Here is a 20,171-nt window from a genome sequence, read left to right as displayed (position 1 = left end):
TGGTCTCTGCCGCTTTTTGTACGCGATGGTCTCTTGTGGAAAAAAACTACGCCCATGTGGGGCACGCTTCCTATTCAATGGCTCAGTGGTTAGGGCGCTCGACTACTGATCCCGAGTTCCGGGTTCGAACCCGACCGCGGCGGCTGCGTTTTTATGGAGGAAAAACGCTAAGGCGCCCGTGTGCTGTGTGATGTCAGTGCACGTTAAAGATCCCCAGGTGGTCGAAATTATTCCGGAGCCCTCCACTACGGCACCTCTTCTTCCTTTCTTCTTTCACTCCCTCCTTTATCCCTTCCCTTACGGCGCGGTTCAGGTGTCCAACGATATATGAGACAGATACTGCGCCATTTCCTTCCCCCAAAACCAATTATTATTATTATTAATGTTCCACAAAACATGTTGTCATCTGTTCTACCCGTAGTGCACGACCCTACGTGTGGTCTTCTTTGGTCGGCTCGAACGCTCTGTCATGCTCAAGAACAGCTGTGCCCGATTCGTCCTACTTTTTCGGGAGGGCTTTAACTTGTAACAATATTATAAGCTGCTCCTGTTTTGAACAATCATCATTTCCAGAGCGTCGGGGGTTTCCAGACATGACAGACGTAGTGAAACAGTAGCGCAGCCGTAAATATTACGTGCATGTGTTCGAACACTTACCGTGGAGGCGATAAAACCACTCAGGGGTACATATGCCAGGACCCTTATTTTCGCGCCGAGTAGGAAATGTCCCATAAGATCCTTGTTGTTCTGAAAGCGAAATATAGCAAAGTGGGCTTTGAACTTCACGCTGCTCGACATTTAACAAAAGTTGTGTACAGTCGAAATTTTCAAGCGTTCTTCGCAATTTCAATATAAACCAAATATGTTTTTGAATTATAAGTACTTCTAAGCACTAAGCAAGCCGGATTGTTAGTTTGGATATGAAAAGTAGAAATAGAAAAATCTTTACACCATGTACAAAATACCTCGTACGCTATATCAATAAGTAAAAGCCAAATTACTAAAATTAAACAATATGTTGCATTACCGCCAAAGCTATTGCGGAATCGGTTTGTATGATACACATGAGACTAAAATTTTGAAAAAGAGGTTCACCTCACAACTCGTTAATAAAAATGCCTGCTAGAAAATGCTGTATGGCGTGCTCACTTTTTAAAACCCACAGTTTGACGAGAGATGTGATTGGTGCTAAAAGGCACCCAGTTTTCAATGCCATGGTTCCTGCTGTCGGCTCAGCAAACCAATCAGTGCTAATTGAAGCACGCTCTCACAAAAACGTCAATTTCGGGGCGTAGTTAACTCGGTGCAAATCGTGTCTAGCCGTTAAGATTGCCAGCGAAAATATCAGAATTAACTATTCCACTGCCAATAACGCTTCTTAAATTGGTTCATTCCAAGAACATTTCGAAAGAGATATTGGTCTACAATTATTTAGTTTAAGAAGTGCGTCTAAATCCTTTTTATATGGTCATCTCATGTTTGATTCGCGGTCCTGCATTTCGTTCCTGTCCTGAAAGTTCGACTTTAGCGTTGTGTTTTCTGTGCACTCAAGCAGTATCCATAAAATTGTGATCCAGCCTGCAGTATTCCGTGTGAGAATGCAGTATAATAAAGTAAAAACTAATTTTCACGCTCATTTTTTTTTCGTCGGCCTATATCTACACCAAACCTGCTCTGCTGCGCAAAGTTCTAAGACCAGAGTAATTTTACTTCGTAATGAATGTTTCTTTGCGTCTCTGTTAGCTTCGCCCTTTCTGGGACACGAGTCGCGCGGACAGAATGGAATCACGCTGCGAAAAAAAAAACAGCCAGACGGAAGCTTCTCATTTGCACTCGGACAATCAGTGAAAAGGAGATGATTACTCACGGTGTTAACGGCTACCAGCAGAGGAAGAGCTAAGGCGCTGGAAGCTATAAAGTAGGCCAGTCTGACCCCCCTGAGGGCGTCGAATCCCACTGTTGGAATAAGCGGTACAAGGTAAACTTTTCAGCTCCGATACATAAGCGAAATTTTGCGCGTTGTAAGGCATCTGCGTCTGCGTACATTGGTACTAAATACTTCCATGCTCATTTGCAGCTACCTCAAGGCTGTTCCACATCATGCGATTGTAGCTTCTGCGCTGCGCGATTTTGAAGCGAAAAGCTTCACTAGGCTCGCCAACACCGGGCTTCGCGTGAGCCACACTACAGATTTGCCACAGCTGCGCATGCGCGAAACCGAGTGACGTCACGCGGAGCGCAGGCGGTCGCTGCTGGCGCAGGTGTCGCGGCCACCGCGTGCTGCCTCCGTCGTCTGACCTTTTGGAAGGAGGAGAAGACCCAGAAGTGGCAGCGTGGGAGTTGGAGATTTTAATAGCCTTTTATACCTAAGACCACACTTTAGCTAAGCCTGGATATCTCGAACCGAAAAGCTTCGCGGCGATGCTCGGGGTTTAGCTTAAGGCTTCATACTCACGGTTACCATTTGGGTATACCTTTCTAGCTTTTCCAAAACGTGTTGTCTTAGGTATAAAATGCTAGTAAAATCTCACTTTAACTTTTTTGGCATTTTGCGACAGAACGACGAGTCGGTATTGTCGCAAACCATTTGGGACAGACTTCCAACCAGTTGGTCGCACTTCTGCGCCTTCGCCGTTATCTTTGCAAACGGCCTAAGCAGCAGCAAATAGGATTTCAAGGCAGGCTATCTGCTCGTAGTTGCCTATGTGTTTTGGGGTTCAAATAACCCCAAAATATTTAACGCCATAAAACATGCGCGACAGGTCAATGAAAGTAGTCATGATTTAAAATAAATGCATAATAAGGTCTTCGACATTCATATTACCCAAAGCATTTTTTGCCTGTGAAAAGCCACTTGCGCAGCACCGACTCAAATACTTAGCACGTTAAATAGCGGCTGCTATTGGCGTCGCAACGACAGCGCGACTGGGCCATTTTTTTTTCATGCGCGTCGCACCATGTGAAACAGCCTTAACACGTTCAGTACATCGTGAGCCGCAGGTTCTTCGGGTTAACTGACTGATGCTTTCCGGCTGACAGTTGTGGGCCACGTTACAAAGTCGTCAGAAACCTGACTATGTGCACACAGCCCGCGAAAAGCACTTATGCCTGGTCGAAACTGCCGCCTGTTGGCGGTTCAAAGAAACAGTCGTCGACTGCAGCTCAGTGCTGGGCTAGGCCGCACATAAGATAATTTAAGGGTGCTCCACCAGTGTAACATGACGCACAGCGAGTATGGCTCAGAATCCGCCCTCTTAGGGAACAACTTATAGTGATTCAATGAGTGCCGCAGCTTAAACAGTGCTTCTGGAAACGTCCATCACAAAGACTCCCACATTCGGCAAGTCGGCAATTTGGTCTAACATGTCGATCCTAACGGAGCCGGGAATTTTGCTAGTTAGCCACCCTTCTTGTTTAAAGCAAGAGTACGCTGTGCGCATCAGTGCTCCGAGCAGGGCATTAATATATTTCTTTCATTTTGTAGCCCTTTCTCTCGAATGTCTCAAGCAGGCCTGCAAGGCTGCAGAGCAACAAGCAAATGGCTCGTGGCTAGATCCACTATGTCGATCCCAACGATTCGGGTGCTTTTGTGAGAAAAACATCATCTCGCTGCCTGAAGCTCATCAGAAACGCTGCGTGAGATACAGCAGAATTGTTATTATCTGCGTTTACTCTGCGGATCGCAGCTTTGTGGAAGCTCCGGCCAGGAAAACAGCCCTTCTCGCTTTTGAATGCACGCCATGAGCACTACATGAGCTACACTGATGATGATGATGAATTTTTATGGCGCAAGGGCATCTGAGGCCAAAGAGCGCCATGGCACAACGTAATTTCGATTTCTCAAGGTGGGGTGAAAGACCCACTTCCCAAGCATTTCACCCTAAATAAGCAGAGCCCCAGACCAGGGGAAAGCTTGTACCCATTGTATCACCGGTGGGTAACCGGCTGCACTCCAGCTCGAACCCCGCACCTCCCGCATGCGAGGCGGATGCCCAAACGACTAAGCCACCGCTGCGGATACACTCGGCTACGTATGGTGCGCCGATATGAACAGTCCGGTGTTTTCATAGCAAAACAACTCTTCTCGTTGTCTGAAGTCGGCTACGAACGCTATATGAGCTACCGCTCATTGGTTTGTGGCTATTCAAAACACGCATGAAGTAGATTTGTCAAATGAAAACTCGCGCACCAATCGCTAGATCTAAAAAAAAAGAATCTAAGAAGTAGATATGTGCGTTCATCACAGAGATAAAATTATTAAGAAGACCTTGAAGTAGTGATAACTGCACAGAAAGTAGACTGGCGAGCTAGATGCTTCGTCCGGTAGGACTGACCTTCTAAATAAAATATAAGTAATGCTTCAATGCTCTTTCAACGCTCAAAACACACATCCGCCGATTTCATAACAACTCTCAACATACCCCTCGCGTAGCGGCCCATAACTATGTGCAAAGAAAAACGTGCGGCCCATAACAATGTGCAAGAGATCACTACGGCAACCCGCATTGGAGGAATGCGAAAGCATTGGCGCCTCCTCGACACTCGTCGCCTCTCTTCGCCCCTCTTTTGAGTCCATTGACGTTTGCTTCTAATTAATTAACTAATTAATCTCTTTTATTCAAACTTTTCGTTCAGTTAACTATCACTATTTAAACACATTTCAATTTGTTTCAAAGTATATTACCATTTATTTGCCTATTTTTCCACTATTTTCCCGTCCACGGCTGTCTTCCCGTCCACCCACTATATCGGATTCTGCGCTATTTGGACGTTTTTTTATATTTTTGTGTCTAATAAATAACTAATCATCCTATCTACATTAAATTCTTGTGCATCATCCTCGCATCGTCTTCCATCGATCACAAACATTCGTTTGATGCTACATGTTCTGATAACGCCACAATCGCGCCGCACATGTTTCGGCGACACGCTTTAGTGACACCACCCCGTCGACATAGCTTAGAAATGCTTTCGCATTATTAACTTGTTCACTCTAGCGTAACAAACACCATTCGACGCGAACCACCAAACGCTGCTACAATGCTTAATTTGGCAGGAGAAGAGGACAACTTTAATGGAAGAGGAAACGTCTGCTGGCTGTCGGCCTGGCAAGCTACTCCAGGTGAGGGTGAAAGAAGAGTCGAGAAGAGGATGGTGAAAAAAATAGGAAGAGAGGAAACGAAAGAGTGAATGGTGAAATCAGGCACACTAACGCACTCACAAACGCACAGATACACATGATTGTCGAAGAATGTCCACCGAACCCGTGTCTATAATAAAACACTAAACATGTTTTTGTCGCATCCCTCCAGGGTCCAAGGACATACTCCAGGTGCATAAGGCCGTCCTCTCGGAGTCCTAAAGCACTTAAACGTGCCTTGCGATGATTGTGCGAAGAGTTGGCAGCTGGAGATCAAATGTGGCAGATCCTCGGGCACACCACATGTGAGGCACAGAGGGTTACATGATGCCCCAATTTTATGTAAATAGGATTTAGTGTAGGCTACGTCCAGGCAAATTCGGCGGAGGCAGTTTTTATCACGTCTAGCTATATTGCGTCTCGATATATTGCATGCGAAAGACACAAGTGGGGTCGATACAAAGAAAGGGTCTGTATTGATGTTCCGGATCACACCACAAAGAGCGTTGCGTGTGCCAGGATTTTGCAGATAGAAGTCTCGCGCCATCACTGCGAGAAAACGGTATAGGTAAGAGCAAGGTGGTGTCGCCATGCGCCGACCTCGCTGCACCGTCAGCGTGATCGTTTCCTGCAAGGCCACAGTGAGCGGGTAACCACTGCAGCGCAACACGATGGCCAAGCTGACAGGCCTGGGAGATGAATCTGATTAAGGCATCGATGATCAACTTCCATCATCCGATAATCGAATGTTTAAGTCGTCGATGATTTGGCAGCTACACAAAGAATCCATTTGGGTTCAAGACTGGCTTATATTGGTTCTCATAATCCTAGAGGAACGTTGCTTTCGACTCTACATGATGTATTGTTGGATATAGTGGTTTTTACGTTTCTCACATGGTACTTTGTGTTATTAAAGTCATGCCGGCGTTCAGAAAAGGTCGCCTCCTAGCATTCGCTATTGTTCTCAGCAGACTGCGTGATTGAAGGAATGGGCGTGCCCATTACGAGAGAGAAAAGGAGTCTACATTTGGCGCCAGAGGCCAGGCACGCGGTCGATTTCAAAGTGCGTCCCATTCGCGACTAACGTGATGTGGTCGGAAGCAACGATGGGTTCGCTTCCAATAATAAAGATTAGAAGCTAGCCTTCCTTCACTCTATAACTCGCTGCCAGTAATCGTTCAAAAAAATTGTCCCTTTGACATATTGAAGACGTAGTGTGTTTCCTCTCTTATGGGAGACTCCTGCTCGTCTGGTGTTTCCAGTAGGAAGTAAAGAGGAGTAGCTTTTAGTCGGGACGCCTTAGTCTTTAGCGTGTAATTGTGTCGTGCTCGTTGTGCTGTCAGTAGAGATCATCAAGCCAGTCCCGTATGAGCCTACGTTGGCACTCTAGGCGTGCAAAGTAAACAAATCAGTGCTCATACAGCTGGATTACAGCCCCCAGAGAACAAATCCGTCAGCTTTATAAGCTTCGGGTCTCTTCGCTTAAAACTGCAAGTTCATGGCGACGCGAAATTATAGGTCTTCATGCCCGCCCTATTCTAGGAAAGCAAATCGTCATCACAGAGGAAACTGCCCACCTAAAGATTACATTCAAATGACCTCCGATCATAAAACTGTGCTGCATTCAAAGTTCACTCAAGTACAAATATGAGAACGCAAATACCAGAAGGCAATTTTCGCTTTCGGATTGAAAGCAACACTCGTCTCAAATAAATAAGAATTCAGCTTTCGTATAGTCGTCCTGCTACTGACCGAATGGTCGCCTTCTTTGAGCCTTACACAGTGTTACATGACTAATACTTGAGGGCTGTTCTGCCCAAGCAAATTGTATTTACTGAACAAGGCCACTCAAGAAGAAATTGCAAGACCATGCAGGTTCCCCGATTGGAATAAATCAACTTAAATTGAAATAATAAACGGATGCATACTTACTCCGCTGGATAATCATTACTATAGTAATAGTATCCGCAACGTTGGCAATCTGTAATAAAAGGGCAATGATAACTACCTGTGGCTAAGCATTTAATAGGACGGACAGACAACTCGATTATGGCGCTGCCTTTTCTCACCGAATAATTTGATGTTAATAAAAAGTAAGGTGCTCTTGACAGCTTAGGCACTGGTATGTTTAGCCTGCACTCCTTCATAGAGGATCTAACCACAAGCAAAAATGAGGAGATATATTGCCCTTTAGGGGCTGCTCTTTTAGTCGTATTTAAAGCTTTTATTGCCAAGATGGCTAAAGCACCTAAAGGGACACTAGGACAGAATTTTAGCGTACCGGGCATATTGTGCTTGCGTTTTTACCGGAATAACAGGTTAATAGTTCGCATGCGCAGAACGCTAACGGAGAAATGCCGTTAGCGTATGCGCATAACGTTCCGAAGTTAGCGTTGGGGCAGCTTCACCTTTGGTTCATTTAGCGTGAAAACATGGCAGCGTCCTTTCAAGAGAGAGCCGTGCGACTGAGCCGAATGAGCGGGCCTTCCGCTCGGCACGTTTGCCGGTAGCTACTTGTGTTGCTGCATTTCGATATGGCATGCCTTGCTTTCAAAACAAAGTTTTTTTCTATATTTAATTTTCATTGAGTACATATTGAATAACTACCTAAATTCGGTATACAGGCAGGGGTCACAGGTCCCCCGGCCGATCAATACTAAGTAGAAAAACAAATAAACAGCAACACAGACAAGTCCATTTAGCAGTAAGAACATTGGTAATTTCTATAGAGAAACTTTGTATTTGATGGAAAGGAAATAAGAGATTATCAGGACGAAGAATATAAGCAAGTATGCGGAACAAAGATAAAGAGCTATAAAATAAACTGTCAAAATAGAAAAACAAAAACAGCGCTGTGAAACAATATCTAGATATTCATTTAACGACACATAAGGAAAAACACAACTGAAGTTAGAATACCAAGTTATAACAGACAAGGGCAAAATTTCTAGCAAATAATTAACAAAAAGAATTTCAGAGAGAGGGAGTGAAGCTGTTCAGTCTATTTATTGCAGTGAAAGAAAATTTTTCAAATTTCATTTAAACATAGAAAATTACATGGCCGATTTTAAACTGAGCTTTAAATTATTGCACAGAGAAATACATGCAAAATGAGAACACTTTTTTTCATAATTAGTAAAAACTTTGGGCAGCAAATTTTTTTCACAGGCAGGAAATCATATAAAAGGAAAGTGTGTTTTCATTTAATCTAAAAAACATGACAGCTATGCTGTAATAATCAAATTGTTAACGGATAAGGTCTTATAGTGACAAAGCAAAGGCACAGCAGTATCAAGGTATGAACTGCTAGTTATGTTGTCGTGTTGAGTTTAATGGCGCGTAAGCAACTAAGTCTATACTGGCGGTAATTGTAGGAATAGCGGGATTCTGCATCTGCTGGATCGAGTGCAAATGATAGTTGCGTTTCCCCATACTACAATGCCATAATTAATGCGTGTGTGAATAAAAGTCAAGTAAAGTGATAAGATTGCTGATGTAGGAAAGAAAAAGGCGAGCCTATATTTATGCACGAATTCCAAATGCACTTTTTATCTTCAGAATAACTTGTTTTGGGGCTATTTGGTTCATGATTGAAGTTCTGAAAGGCGCAAAAGACACACACACACGAAAAAAGGGGGATGACACAAAGAGCGCCTGGTGCAAATGATCAAGAAATTTTAGTTGAGAATCAAGTTCAATACCAAAGAAAGTCCCGTTGTCACAAGGGTAAATGCAAGTATGACCAAGCGATAATCAAGGCAAATGTGTTGAGTTTTTGTTTTGATCGAAAAAGGATAAACTTATCTTTAACGGAGTTGATAATTAGGCGCTTATCATGGCACCAGGACATGATACTAATCAAATGGTATTGCGTGATCTATAAACTATATAACTATCTATCGCCAGTAACGTCCTCTCCATTTGCGGCATGCAAGACCGCACAGCAATGGAGCGCGTTCACAGCCACGCCACGCCCTTCAGCGCACGGTACAGAAACAGGCCAGAATCCTGCCAGACCACAGATGTGTAAACAGCTATAGTGCGACTTATCTCCAATAGGTGGCAACGTGTAAGAGAACACAGAATATTGTGGCTGCAACGAGGGAGCAGCTTTGTTAACGAAACAATAAGCTTGGCAGGGAACATTTCAAGCAAGCGAATAAGGATGGAATTCAGGGCAAATCGGCAAACTTTCACTGCGGATGGTAAACGCGAAACAGACGGAAAAGGGCAAACGAAGTAGGCAAGGTAGCGCTCGCAAGTCTTTTCTTCCACTATACTACACCGGTTTCGCGCTGTACCATCTGCAATTGATGTAAACGCTTGTTGTTAGCTAGGTGAAAATGCACATTGTCCTGATATCAAGGTGTTCATTATTATTCTATATCTGTAGTGCACATTTTGATAACATCATATATATGATGTGCACGCGATTTACGTCTTATAAAGATCACTTGTTAGCAGGCACCTAAGCTTCTACAATCCGAGGGTGCCGCGAGGTCTCAACTGATCTAAAACCGCTTTACACTCATGCTTATCGTCGCCCTAAATCGTCGTGAGTTGTAAAGCGCAGCCCACTCCCTCACACCACATGGGAACTCATGTCCAGATAGCTGTCAGTTTCCATATACAAACTCACAATTTCTTGAAGGCCTCAGAACTTGTAAGCGCTCAGTGGAACAGTTCGCTAATGCTGGATTGTATATTTTGCTCTTTACGGGTTGAACTTCGGTGTGTTCTAAATTTCTGGAATTACTCCTGATTACGTTTTGCATCGACTTTAAAAAAAACACTTTCTCAGTAAAAGGTTGCAAGAACAATTTGAAAGAATGTGGCTTGTACTTGGGTAAAGCTTCTAGCTGCCCATTCTATATTATATAAATAGAAAACGAGATGGAAGCCTCTGAGAAACGCACCAAATTTTGCCGCGAACCTTTGCAGTGTTTGTTCATTCCTCAAAGCGGCCGCACGGCGCTTTATTGATTTGCTTGCGATGCAAGACGCGACCAGATTCATCTCGACTGATCGCATTCAGGCAGAGCTGATTCTACTGTGTTCCAGAATATTCTAATAACTCTGCACGGTTTATCTACTAAGTTCGCTGTCAGCTTCAAATTGAGCACGGCCGGCAGCGGCCGGCACTCGGTTCGACGACCGCCGAGCATGCTTGTCGCTTCGCCGCCGGCGAGTGATTCAGCCCATTGTGGGCGCAAGCAGGCATGATAAAGTTTGTTCTGAGGGGGGGGGGGGGGGGAGGAAGAACTTTTGTCCGTCTTCATGGCTCCTTTGACTGCCGTCACCACTACGTGACATCTGGTGGAGGTGCTCGGTTGCGTTCCATGTTCCGGACGCCTCCAAGTCGCGACTCCAGCACCCTGCGCTCAGCACCGGAGGACGAGCCAGAAGTTAACCGAGCCAGCCATCGTCTCCAGGGAGAGCAGCCAGAGTTCGGGACCCTGCCGGACAGCACCGGAGAGTGAAAGGACGCCGCTGCGAGCACCACTACTTCGCCAAAGTTGTCGACCCGATCATACTGCAGCAGCCGCGGGTACCGCCAAATTTCAATGGATCCCTAGGCGAGGACCCTGAAGAATGGTTGGACCAATTTGAGCACGTGGCATCATTCAACAATTGGGATGATGCGGCGAAACTCCGGCACGTCTTTTTTCCCAGTGCCTTGCTCAGCACGCACGTGGTATGAAAACCACCAGTCTCCCCTAACGGGATGGGAGCTATTCATTAAGGAACTCTTGAAGGTATTCACTATTGTCGTGAGGAAAGAAAGAGCTGAACGACGCCTCGAGTCCAGGATAGAGCTCCCTAATGAGCCCGTCCGCAGTTACCTGGAAGAAATGGAGCGCCTCTTTCGCCGCGCCGACGCCACGATGACCAAGGAAAAGGAAGTTGAGTTTTTAATGCGTGGCGTAAAGGAACAACTCTTTGGAAGCCTCCTCTGCCAGCCACCGAAAACAGTCGACGAATTCATGCAAGAAGCCTGCATGATCGATAAGCCCCTCAACGTCCGGGCCCGGCAGGACAACCGTTCTTCCTCTGTCTGTGCAATCCATCCTACACGACGATCACCACCCGCCACTACTTGCGGGAAGTGAACCGCGAAATCGTCCGCGAAGAGCTGCGCCGATTACAGTCATGCTCCTCACTGCTGCAAGCAGCGACCCTCATGGGTCTGGTACGGGAAAAAGTGCAACAGGCACTTGGGACCCCGACGCCCACAGAACCCCAGGCCATGGCCCAAGTCGCTGCTGCACGCGCTCCTACGACCCAACGAGAACCCCTACGTCCTCTCTGACATAAACAACTTGTTCCCGAACGCCGCCTTCCTGCCCACGGCCGCCCAGCCTAAGAGCGACGATCAAGCCCCAGGAAATGCGACTCCTGGAGGACTTCCGACAACCGGCCGTTGTGCTTGCAATGCGGTGAGGCCGGCCATATTCTTGGTCACTGCCCGAACCGACTTATCGGTCTTCGAGGATTTGCCGTTGACGCCCCATGACCACGCTTTGGCCAACGTCCGCAGGAAACCGACGAGTACCTGCGTACACGTAGAACCGCCTTTCGCACACACCATCACCGTCAACCTCGCGCTTTGCGTCGCCACGCCGCAGCTAGGCAGCCGCGGTACGAGGAAGATCTCCCAGCCCCCGTAGGGGAAACTAAAGGAAGCAACTTCTGGGGGTGAGGCTAGTCACGAGCGAAACGCCGAAGATCCTCCACCGACCACGCCCCATGAAGATGCTGCACCCGCTACGCCGCATGAAGAAGCTACACTCGCAGCACCGACGCCGCACAAAATGCCTTCAAAAGGACGACGCCACACACCAAATCTTCAACGAAAAACCCCACCCGCGATTCGCATACGCGACGAAGCCGTGACCCGACGCCGTGGGCGAATTGCAATGCATGACCTTGGATATCCGAGTTAGAAGTGACTTTCCACGGCCGGAAAAATACCGCTCTAGTCGAAACAGGAGCCGATTACTCTGTGATAGATGGAACATTCGCTGCACAGCTGAGGAAAGTCATGATGGCTTGGGACGGCCCACAAATTCGCACCGCAAAGGGCCACCTAATTACGCCATCAGGACGATGCACAGCGCGAGTGACTTTCACAGGACATACCTATCCTGCAACCTTCGTTGTGCTACGGCAATGTTCCCGCGAAGTGTCATCTTTGGCACAGATTTCCTTGATGAGCATCAGGCGATCATAGACCTGCGATCTAAGATGATGACGCTTTCGACGTAATAGGCCATTCCTTCCATAAGAACTCTGGAAAAGCACGTTTCCCTGAGTGTCATGTAGGAAGAAGTGAGCGTCCCAAGCCGTTCAAGGTTATCGTGACCGTAGGCGCCCCGAAAGCCATTAACGCTGAAGCCATCATCGAGGGGAACATGCAGTTGCTTCTAGATCGAGGAATCAGTGTCGCAAGAGACATCGCCCATTTCCATAATGGCCAGTATGAAGTACTGCTAACTTCAGCGAAGAATACCAGCACATTAACAGAGGAACGGCGATTGCTTTCTTTGACGAAATAATCGGCGTACGAAACTCCTTCGCCCTCTCTGATCCGTCTTCAGAAGAATCGCCTTACCAAGAGAACTCGCCCACTTTCGACATCAATACAGACCTGCCCCGGAGCTGACAAGACCAGGTCCGCAATCTGCTTCGAAGTTACAGCGAGTGTTTTTCGACATCGCCGAAGGTCCCACAAACGCCAATTGTCAAGCATCTCATTTTAACGGACCAACACGCCCGGCCTCTCCGTCAAAGCTCCTACCGTGTGTCACCTCGAGAACGACAAGCCATCCGGGACCAAGTCGAAGAAATGCTTCGCGACGACGTCGTTCAGCCATCGAAGAGTCTCTGGGTGGCGGCGGTTGTTCTAATGAAGATTAAAGATGGCGCATTTCGATTCTGCGTTGATACCACCGCATAAACAGCATAACGAAGAAGGACGCCTACACCTTCTTCCGCATTGGCGACACCTGTACAGGCTCTGCAAAGCCAAGAATTTCTCATCGATGGACCTCAAGAGCGGCTACTGGAAAATTGAGGTCGATGAAAGAGATCGCGAGAAGACCGCATTCATCACTCCGGATGGGCTCTTCGAGTTCAAGGTGATGCCATTTTGTCTCTGTACCGCACCAGCGACGTTTCAGCGGGTAACGGACACAGTGCTGGCAGGCCTAAAGGGGCAAAATTGCTTCGTATATTTACATGACGTGCTTGTCTCCGCTTCGAACTTTCAAGAACACCTCGGCCGACTTCGGACAGTACTAGATGCCATCAAGTTGTCCGGCCTAACCTTGAAAGCAGAGAAGTGCCAGTTTGCTTATGAAGAGCTGCTGTTTCTAGGCCACATCGCTAGAAAGGAGGCAGTACGCCCTGACCCGCAGAAAACAGCTTCCACCGCCGGCCGATAAGAAAAGCAGTGCGCAGATTCCTCGTACCGTGCGCGTATTACCGACGATTTGTAAGAACCTTTGCGCGCATCGCCCAGGCCCTGATCCAAATGAGGAAGGCAGACGTGCCATTTAAATGGAAAGCGCCGCAAGAAGAAGCCTTCAAAGAACTTCAGCGTCGTTTGCAGTCTCCACCGATCCTCGCGCATTTTGATGAAACCGCCGATACTGAAGTTCATACCGACGCAAGCAGCGTGGGCCTAGGCGCCGTCCTCGTTCAAAAAAGCGACGGGCTGGAGAAAGTCATCGCATACGCTAGCCGTTCGCTTTCCAACGCCGAGACTAACTATTCTAAAACTGAAAAGAAATGCCTTGCCATCATCTGGGATACGTCGAAATTCCGCCCCTACCTGTGAGGATGACCGTTCAAGGTGGTCAGCGATCACCACGCGCTGTGCTGGCTGTCCAATTTGAAGGACCCCTCTGGCTGCCTCGCTCGATGGAGTCTGCGTTTCCAGGAGTATGACGTCACCGTCGTTTACAAGAACGGACGCAAGCACTCTGACGCCGATTGCCTCTCACGAGCCCCTGTAGATGCACCGTCGCCGTACGGCGATGAGGACGCCTTCCTGGGAGTCATCAGCCCCAGCTCTTCTACTCAGAAGCAACGCTGGGACCCCGATCTAAAACGACTCATCGAGTATGTGGAAGGCAAAGTTTCTTCACCCCCACCTCATTCAAGTGAGGACTGTTTTCCTTCTGTGTACAGAATGATGCCCTCATGAAGAACTTCGCAGCGAAGAAAACAGCCTACCTCCTTGCTGTACCTGCTTGTCTCCGCAAAGAAGTTCTACAAGCTTCACGCGACGAGCCGACCGCCGGACATCTTGGGTTTACTCGCACCCTCCGCCGCATCCAAGACAAGTATTAATGGCCCCGACAGTCTGCCAATGTTTCACACATTATGTGAAACCTGCCGAGATTTTCAGTGACGAAAGTCTCCTCCCAGCCGACCAGCAGGATTTCTGAACCCCATTGAACCCTCTCAAGGCTCTTTAAGCAGTGAAACATATTATCTAGCGCATAAACAGACAGGGACCAAAGTAAGAGTAAGAGACAGGACACACACTAGTACTTGCAACTGGATACTTTACTTAAAACACAGTATCGATACACTTTCCTTCTGCGCCACCACTGCCACTTATCAGTTGCTGTCGCGTCAAATGACGATGAAGGAATTGAAGCTTGATGGAACAAAATGAAAAAGACACGTGCACTCGGGAGCACCCCGAACACATCTACCAATACAAGATAAGTGAAATCTAATTTGATAGGGTGCATAAATGTGGCGCGAAACACAAACAGTAAGCGAGGAAGATCTAAAAGTTAAACAGAAAAGGGTGTGAAGTGTATCAGATGAAAACTTATCAAGAAGCGAAAACAAGCACGAGAGGCCTGCAGAAGGAGCAACAACACGTGCCAACAGCACCAATGTTCAGATAAAGGAAGGAACACCAGGGCCTACCGGCTGATGATGATCACACCAACGGGCGGAGAGAATGAAAAATATAAAAACAACGGGACCTCTAAAGAGGCCTACACACGACAATATAAACTTAGCAAAATTGGATGGTACACAAAACCCGAACACGTGGTCATAAAAACTGATCACACATGGTCCTAAAAACCACATCAATCAAAGCCCTAAACACAACATTGTTAAACAAAGTAAAATTAAATAGAATAATAAACACAGAGCTCACATGGACTCAAGGTAGTGTAAACAAACCTCCCAATCACACACTGTACCGGAAACATACCTTTCAAAATAGCACATTTCCTTCTTTGTTAAGGCCACAGGCTGTTTGCTTACGCTGCCTTCCCCTGCCTTAGCAATGTCTTATCCCAGTCTTATCCCATTCTGGTATGCATGCTGGCTTGTATGGGTACAGTTTGCAATATTCGGTCAGATGGCCTTCTATGGCAACTGCTGAAACTTTCTGCTGATACTCCTGCAGCCGCTCATTCGGGCAGAGCCCGATTTGCCCCAAATATCGTTTGCCGCAGGGCAAGAGGATATTATATACGACATCCTTTTGGCACTTGACGGGTCTATTGCGGTGTTTCTTGGTGCAAGGACTGCTGTTCCCGCTGTCACCGTTCACGATGCGATACTAGAGTGTGTCCTGTCTCTTACTCTTACTTTGGTCCCTGTCTGTGTATGCGCTAGTCAATACGTTTCACAGCTACAACTAACTACACCAAATGAAAGCCTTAGCATCTTTCAGCAGATCAGCTCTGGACTCCCTTTCCCAATGTCAACGTCTGGAAATAAGTGGATCATCATAGCGACCGACTACCTGACCCGCTACGCCGAGGCAAAAGCCCTACCGAACGGAACAGCACCAGAAATTTTTCCCAAAATTTTGTGGAGTGCATTCTTCTGCGACACGGCGCCTCCGATGTGCTCATCATGGACAGAGGAACAGCATTCACGGCGGAACTAACGCAAGCCATCCTGCGTTACAGCCAAACCAGTCACCTGAGGACCACTGCATACTATCCGCAAACCAATGGACAGACCTAGCGCCTGAACAAAACCATCGATCGCCGATATGCTCAACGTGTATATCGATGCCGAACACAAGACCTGGGACGTCATCATGCCTTACATCGTCTTCGCCTACAACACCACAGTGAGGGAGACCACTCAGATGACGCCTTTTAGGCTCGTCCATGTCAGGGAGGCCACCACCACGCTAGACACCATGCTGCCCAACGTTACCGAAGAAGAGAACGTCGACGTCGCCGCCTAACTTCAAAGCGCAGAAGCAGCTCGAAAACTTGCCCGATTACGGATCAAATACCTGCCGCGGACCGACGCAAGACGCTACAACCTACGAAGATGCAAAGCGGAATACAAGCCAGGAGACCATGTCTGGGTGTGGACTCCCATTCGCCACCGTGGATTGAGTGAAAAGCTTTTGCGCCACTATTTCGGCCCGTACAAGGTTCGTTATCGGCTAGGTGAACTGGATTATGAAGTCATCCCTGACGCTATGACTGTATCCCAGCGACGCCACGTAGGACCAGAAGTGGTCCATGTCGTCCGCCTGAAGCCGTATTATGCGCGCTTAAGAACGCTGCATTTCCACACCCTGTGTTTATTTTCACACGGTTCGTTTTATTTGTTGCCAGTCGCATTACTTGTTTTAATGCATCGGGTCGATGCTTCTTTGAGAGGTGAATAATGCCACGAATCTTTGCAGTGTTTGCTCATCCTTCAAATGTGCCCCCACGCCGCTGTATCAGTTTGTCTGCGTCGCAAGACGCGACCAGATTTATCTCGATTGATCGCATCCAGGCAGAGCTGATTCTACGTTGTTCCAGATTGTTCTAAAAACTCTGCACGCTTTATCTAGAAAGCTCGCTATCAACTTTAACTTGAGCACTGAAGACAGCGGTGCGCATTCTGTTTGACGACAGCAAGAGCACACTTGTCGCTTCTCCACCGTCGACATTCAGTCCATTGTGGGCGGAAGTCAGCCCCAATAAACAGTTTTCTTTTGGAACAACTTTTGTCGGTCTTCATCGCTCCCTCGACTTCCGTCACCACTACGTGACAATATACTGTAATGTAAGCTTCAGGATTCTCTTTGGGAGCTTCAGACTAGTGCATTATACGCTCTTGTTTGGCATGCTAATAAATAAAGAGTAAATAAAGAATCGTGCGCTTCCAGTCTGTGCTCGAGACGAATGAGTGGTAAAGAAGCGGCTCCGTTAACGTTGCATGCCTCCTTCGGTATTCAGCACAAAAGATCAGTGTCATAAGCGGCGGTTATTACAGTATTGCTTAAACAAAACCTCGCCAAAAATTAGTACTGTTGCTGCATGTTCGGATTAAAGAATGAAAACCTTACGCCGTCTAAGAACTTAGGGTCTGAGTGCTGCTAATTTTCTCCGCAGTATCGTATTGACTAGTTCTTTTGTCCTTTATCATGTCGTAAACATAGCTGCGACTCTCTGAGAACTGCAGGCAGTATTGATTTCTACTGACGTACTAGACGGTGAGAGTAGCGGCCGCTTATTTACAACCCTCACCCGGCATGAGGCGCCCAAGATATTGATCTGTAACGCCGTCTCGCACATGCACAAGGTTTCTGGATGGTCGTATATCTTGCTGACAATGAGACTGAGCCGGATCCTGGAAAATGAAACGTGAATATTAGCCTCAAACATGTAGGAGAGCAGGTCGAAACGCGCGGAGAATTCGACAGGCGGTTTGCGGAAATTCAAGGAGCTCCTCGCGTGAAAAGTACAGTACAGAGAGCGCTCTCAGTGTTAAGTCCGCTACACTGCAATGGTAACCAAAATTAGGCGTGTTGCTTTTCGTTCGCCAAGTCTTCTCAGGGCGTATCGTATTCTTCCAGGACACCGTTTCGTTTCTGTACCCAGTGTTCGACGCGCTGGAATACCGTGTTCCTACACCAAGAGGTATATCAGTCAGAAAAGCAACAGAAAATCAACAACTATTTGGCGGTGGTCGAGGCTGAGTTTCAGTGCGTTAGTATTTGCTGTTACTGCAGACTCTATTGTGACTAATGCCGATAGGTGTAGAACATTCATTCTCTAACTTAGAATCATGAATCGCTGATAGTCCTGCCTGGACTGCTGGCGCAGCAGCACTCAAGCGTTGCGCAACTCCTCAGCAGGTGGCTGTATAAAGCAAAGACTCCTGTGGGGCTTGAAGAAGCAGGTTGCTCTTCCGGAGCCGCCAATCAGGCCCAGCCTTTAATAAACGGCGACATGCTACGATGGGCAGTTAAGCGCCACACAAGTTGGCGATCACCAATTTCGCTTGCACACACCCTTCTAACGCAAACGCAGTAACAAGTGCTGCGATAAGGTGAGGATATTAATAATTTTTGTACTCCAGTTCACAAACTACAATTTAGGTAGACTCAGCAGTCGGCTCCAAGACAGCCTGATTGATTGTGAAGGTAGTAGCATGTTGTCGAGCATTGTTTTTTGTTTGTTAACAACTAGGCATTTTTTTTTTCATTTCGTATCACTGCATTTTTGTGCTTGATGTGTCTTATCTGTGCACGTATCCAATAGTCTTATTTCTTCATATGGACTATTTTCAGGTATGTGCGAAAAAAGAAGACGAGAAAAAAATGATTTTGATTTGATATACTATCTTATACTGCATATGTATTGCCTGTATTTATTTATGCTTTAATTATTTGTCGAGTGCCTTTAATTTTAGGAATGTATTTCTATGTATTTTTTCTTTATACTCTGATTATATTGGGGCCCATCTTTATTTTTGATATGCCCTTCTCAAGGACACTGCTGTGTACCGGCCTGCCGCATTATTGAGTTTCAGGCTTTCTAGTCATGTAGCAGGTGGCTGAGGATGCGCCTGCTGTCTGGTGAGGTGTCAGTGGGCTTTACCCAAGGGCCCTCTTAAGCAAATGTCTTAGGAACAAATAAAAAAAAACTCTTGTCAATCAGCTCTTCATCTTCTCCTTCAATAGCTGAAAAACTACGTTCGCCAACATATTAGTTGAATTTTATGTGATGTCGGTGTTTGGAAAAACTTGGCGCTTTTGAGCAATAATGCCAAACTCCTTGAGAATAGTTTTCAATTCATGGTAAGAATTGCCAATGGCGCATCGGTGTGGGCGGGAAAAGCAGGGACCATGCAGGCACAAATGAGTATCCTATTCAAATATCACTACTGTATAGTGCATAAAAAAACTGTGGACGGTTTCCATCGCCTTCACGGAATACTCCATGAATACAATCAAGTTCCTTCTACTGAGGGAAATCAGCCACTTGATAAAACTGAACGGCATGGAAAGAACTGTCCTGAAAAAACATTTGCGGTTCTTTCGTCTGAATTGATTTACTCGCCTACTGAGCTGTGCTGAACTGTTGTATTTTTTTTAATGCGCATGTTTTCGATGCGCTGTGATGACTAAAGTGGTTGCTGAGTTGCAGACCAAGCATCTCGGAAGCATATATTTTGTACCAGAATCAAATGTATTAAATCTGCGCTTAAGCTTGGCTTCTTCAGACAAACGGACACACAACACCTAAACGAGGGAAATGGCCAATATATGTATTAGCGCACAAAAAGTTAAAAAATAAATTACCAGCAACAGCAGCAGTGGCGCATATATACCTAGAAGCAATATCGAAGGAAACACGGGAGAACGGGGCCTCCGTGCTTCGCAAAAGACTGCCACCGAGAGACGACAAGAATCGGCGGTGAAGGCACATGCTATGTAAGCACGGCCGACTGCTCTCTTTCAGCATGTCTCTGGTGCCAGTCATTTTCACAGTATTTCGGTGGCAGCGCTTTGCGAAGTGCGCTCCACAGCTCTCTCTCATATTGCTTATAGCTGTACGTCCAATGAAGTACACAACTCCACTGACACTATTTATCCTGTACTGAGCCACCTGCGGACAGACTATATGGGCATATTTCCTGATCTCACTAGCCCACCTAACCCTCTCGCCCACCACTATCTTCTTCCTTCTCTTGCCATCCACTCGGTTTCATTAAAGGCCTTCGTGGTACTGTCCCTCATTTCATGGCG

General features: G+C 46.8%; 1 long non-coding RNA gene across 1 annotated transcript; it reads right to left on the bottom strand.

Moving 5' to 3' along the window:
• Positions 1–1,873: 1,873 nt before the first annotated feature.
• On the bottom strand, positions 1,874–17,730 carry LOC144109921 (uncharacterized). Its single transcript, XR_013309648.1, has 3 exons — positions 17,665–17,730; positions 7,073–7,121; positions 1,874–1,956 (listed from the first exon to the last, which is right to left on the bottom strand). It is a non-coding gene; the product is annotated as an uncharacterized LOC144109921 (long non-coding RNA).
• Positions 17,731–20,171: the final 2,441 nt, after the last annotated feature.

Source organism: Amblyomma americanum, chromosome 11, assembly GCF_052857255.1.
Source record: "Amblyomma americanum isolate KBUSLIRL-KWMA chromosome 11, ASM5285725v1, whole genome shotgun sequence".
NCBI classification, from domain to species: Eukaryota; Metazoa; Arthropoda; class Arachnida; order Ixodida; family Ixodidae; genus Amblyomma; species Amblyomma americanum.
This window is presented reverse-complemented; position numbering and strand designations above follow the sequence as displayed.